The 4468-nt window shown below is 49.1% G+C and overlaps 1 pseudogene across 1 annotated transcript; it reads left to right on the top strand.

The window, feature by feature from the left end:
- Window positions 1-3149: 3149 nt before the first annotated feature.
- LOC105742758 lies at window positions 3150-4031 on the top strand (annotated as a pseudogene). Its single transcript, XR_001117172.1, has one exon. The product of XR_001117172.1 is annotated as a 40S ribosomal protein SA pseudogene (transcript).
- Window positions 4032-4468: the final 437 nt, after the last annotated feature.

Below are 4468 nucleotides of genomic sequence, written 5' to 3' on the forward strand. Positions count from 1 at the left end.
TGGCATGTGGTGCTGGGGGATTGAACCGCGGTCCCTGTGCTTTGCTAAGCTTGTTCTAAGTAGGTGCTTTAGACCACTAAGCCATCTCACCAGTCCCCATATTTTTCAATTATATAAATTGTGCATATCTCTTAGTAAGGGAACTACAACTATAATAGGTCTGTTACCTGGACTGAAAAGCAGGTTCTCAATGCAAGTAGTATGTCATATTCATTTTTTCAATATCTAGGACAGTGCCTACTCTCAAGCTTTGTGAATGAACAAATGAAAACAGTAGAGAAAGAAATGAGGTCGGCCTTGAAAACTGGATGGGCTGTAGGTCTACAAAAGTGATTTCAGACAAATAAATACAATGGTATGGGCAATGAGAAAGAGGAAACTTGGGGAACAAAGGCACTGTCCTAAAGAAGATTCAGGTGGCTGGGGAGATGGTTCAGTGGAATAAGCACTTCCCTGGTAAGTGCAAGGGCCTGAGTTCAATCCCCGGTTCTGCCAAAAAAAAAAAAAAAAAAGATTCAGTTTCCTTGTCCAATCTGCACAAACCATGTTTGTTCCCTGCCTGACAAGCCTTGGATCCACCTCTCCTTATTCTATATGATTCTTTCACTTTACTCAGGTATCTGCTCAAGTATCATCTCACCAGAGGGCTTCTCTGACCAACATATCTGTAATTTTTTTTTTAAGGACAGTCTTTGCTACGCAGTTCAGGCAGGCCTTGAGCTCAATTTGCAGCTCAGGCTGGCCTCAAACTCAACAGTGATCCTACAGCCTCAGCCTCCCAAGTGCTGGGATTACAGGTGTGTATCACCATATCTAGCTCCTGACCAACATACCCAAAATCCCATAGCACTCTCACTTTCTAGAACTTGCCTCTTCTTAGCAGAAGATTACTGAGGGGATCTCTAATCACTCTGTGTGTGTGTGTGTGTGTGTGTGTGTGTGTTGTGGAGTTCAGTTGCTGATTGTTCAGGGCCTGGCCTGTACAATTCTGGGAAAGCAGTCTGCCAGTAAGCTACATCCCTGATCTCTTTCTAAAGATTTATTATTTTTGTACTTGTATTAGAACTGGCTCACTTTAATTTTAAATCCAAGTTCACTGTCAGGTTTTTAGAACAATATCCAATAAACTTCACAGCACAACGACAAATACATACATAAATGAATTTTCATAGTAAAAGGTGTGTTGATCACTTGTCACCTCAGTTTCTTCCATAAAACCTGGAAACCACAGAGAATGCTTACTGCAACTCACGTGCCAGTCATTCCCAGAAATAGGCTAGAAAGAATTTTATTCCTTAATGGTAGAGATTCTAGGAATGAGGCAAACCATCCATAAGTTATCATCCAGACTGAGTAGTTAATATGTGAGGACCCAGGGAAAAGCAGGCACCAGTTATCAGAAGGTACACTTTAGCTTCCTGCCTACTTAAATTTAAATGCGTGTTGCCGCAAAGTTAATTCCACAGGTCGTCACCGACCAGACAGACGCAGCCTCAAAAGTGTCTGGAGCTGCACAGGTGTGCCCGGCCTAAGCTACGGGACACGCAGACAGCTGTGCGCTCTGGGGTGACCTTCCCCCCTCTGCCCACCGCACTGGGAAATCGCAATCTGTGAAGCCGCAAAATACAGGTAAGCGTTTTAGGCCAGCGTTCTTCTAGAGAGCAGGGCAAAGCAGCCAGTCATGGATTCATGTTGCGCTTGAGTACAAAATTCCTGGGCCTGTGGCCTGACTCCCGGCAGCTAAGCGCGGCAGGAGATGAAGGATCGAAGTGCAAGCCCGAAGTAGAGCTGTCCTCCACGCTGCGCCCCGCGGCCCCGCCCGAGCCCGCGGCCGCCGCCCCCGCGCGCCCCGCCACCTCACCTGCGGGCTTGTCTGCAGCCATCTTCCCGCCTCCGCCCCGGTGCTTTCCTGCAGCTGGTGCGCCCCGACTCCCGCCGTCCCGCTGCCCTGGACTTCGGAAGACAACTCCGAGCCCACCTCAGCTCCTGGCCCCCTTGTTCCGGCCTGAGAAGTGGACTGACTGCAGGCTGAGGAAGTGGCGAGAGCTAGCTTGCGTCGTCTAGCAACAGCAGCGGCGTCTCAGCCCAGGCAGCACCAAAGCCTGCCGCCAAACACAGCTTCCGCCCTGAAGCGTCTGTACACACCACTTCCGGGATCGGGGCCCGCCACACCGCGAACTGGGCGTGGGAGCCGCCGCGGACGGGCCCAGCCTGCCTTCGCGTCCAGGCGCATGCGCGCCAGCTCGGACATGCGCGCTGGCTCCCTTGTGGGGCGGGAAGGGGGAGGGAGGGGGAGCGGAGAAGGGAGGGGAGGAAAAGGGGAGGGGGAGGAGACAGGAGGGAGGGGGAGGAGGGAGGAGGTGCGGACCCGGAAGCAGCAGGACTCGTCTGTGCGTAGCTTGACCAAAATCCCGTAGCCTGACTAAAATACCATAGTCGAGTTCTAGATCCTCATTTTGATATAGGGGAGGTAAATGTAACCGCCAATCTGACAGATGTCAGATGTACTGAGTTTATGCTCCCCAAATTGGAAAATGAATTATAAGGAACTACAGATAACTCCCTGTTCCCAAAATTATCTCGATATCTTTTTGTGACATCCTGTGATCAACACCATGACATAAAAATTATTTGTTCCTAAAATTGAAACCGCATATTAAAAAATGTAACCTGTTTCCCCCAAGTGGACGCTGACCCTAGTGCTGCATTCCCTCACGCCCAAGTCACCCCCCTCTTTGCAGTTTTCAGCTTTAAAAACAGTTGTCTCTACCCACCTTGGCGTGCACATATTTGGAGACGAGAGTACGTGCCACCGCTGAGCTCAGCTAAATAAAGCGCTTTTAAGCTGAGTCCAGTTTTTTATTTTTGGGTTACAACAGAACTACTGAACTTATCAATGGATGAATTCATTTTGGATCTAAACCATAACAAATAGTATGGTAATTTCATAGCTTAAATTATCCCAGCTTTGTTCATTAGATGTTTTTCAGATTTTCTCTTGTGTCCCTTTGACATGGTAACCTGCTTTTTTTTTTTTTCTTAAACTTTTTTGTTTTAAAAAGTTCTAAGTTGTGCTTTTCTGTGGTCCCCGGCAGGGTCCATACAGCGCTGTTCCTGATTCCCATGGTAATTTAAAGGGAAACTTCACAATGTCCGGAGCCCTTGATGTCCTGCAAATGAAGGAGGAGGACGTTCTCAAGTTCCTTGCTGCAGGAACCAACTTAGGTGGCACCAACCTGGATTTCCAGATGGAACAGTATATCTATAAAAGGAAAAGTGATGGAATCTACATCATAAATCTAAAGCGGACTTGGGAGAAGCTCCTCCTGGCAGCTCGAGCCATCGTGGCCATTGAAAACCCTGCTGACGTCAGCGTCATATCCTCCAGGAGCACTGGCCAGCGGCCTGTGCTGAAGTTTGCTGCTGCCACTGGAGCTACTCCTATCACTGGCCGCTTTACTCCTGGAACCTTCACTAACCAGATCCAGGCAGCCTTCCGAGAGCCACATCTTCTGGTGGTTACTGACCCCAGGGCTGACCACCAGCCGCTAACGGAGGCATCTTAAGTCAATCTGCCAACCATTCCTCTGTGCAACACAGATTCTCCTCTGCGCTATGTGGACATTGCCATCCCGTGCAACAATAAGGGAGCTCACTCTGTGGGTTTGATGTGGTGGATGCTGCCCTGGGAAGTGCTGCGCATGTGTGGCACCATCTCCCATGAACACCCATGGCATGCCTGATCTCTACTTCTACCGGGATCATGAAGAGATTGAAAAGGAAGAGCAGGCTGCTGCTGAAAAGGCTGTGACCAAGGAGGAATTTCAGGAAGAATGGACTGCACCAGCTCCAGAGTTCACTGCTGCTCACCCTGAGGTCGCAGACTGGTTTGAGGGCGTGCAGGTGCCGTCTGTGCCCATTCAGCAGTTGCCTACTGAAGACTGGAGTGCTCAGCCGGCCACAGAAGATTGGTCTGCGCCCCCACCACGCAGGCCACTGAGTGGGCAGGAAATACCACTGAGTGGTCTTGAGCTGTTCTGCTGACGCTTCAGCAAAATGGGAATGAGGCTGATGAAAAATAAAACAATTTCTAAGAAAAAAAAAGTTCTAAGTTGTGAGATTGGCCTTGAATTTTTAAAATTTTTTTTTTATTTATTTATGTGTGTGTGTGTGGCCAGCTCAGCCCACCAGGGGGCGGGGCTGGCTGGCATGTGGTGCTGGGGGATTGAACCCCGGTCCTTGTGCTTTAGCTAAGCTTGTTCTAGGCAGGTGCTTTAGACCACTGAGCCATCTCACCAGCCCCATGGCCTTGAATTTGGAATCCTCCTGCCTCAGCTTCTGAGTGCTAAGATCACAGGCAGCGTGTTACTGTAGTTGGCTTTAAAACCTTTCTTTTATTTTACTGGTGATTGAATCCAACACCTTCACACTAAGGTACATCCCTTGCCCTTTCTAAAGCTAAGGCAGG

The sequence above is a fragment of the Octodon degus genome, unplaced genomic scaffold (genome assembly GCF_000260255.1).
Source record: "Octodon degus isolate 3935 unplaced genomic scaffold, OctDeg1.0 scaffold00071, whole genome shotgun sequence".
Lineage (NCBI taxonomy): Eukaryota > Metazoa > Chordata > Mammalia > Rodentia > Octodontidae > Octodon > Octodon degus.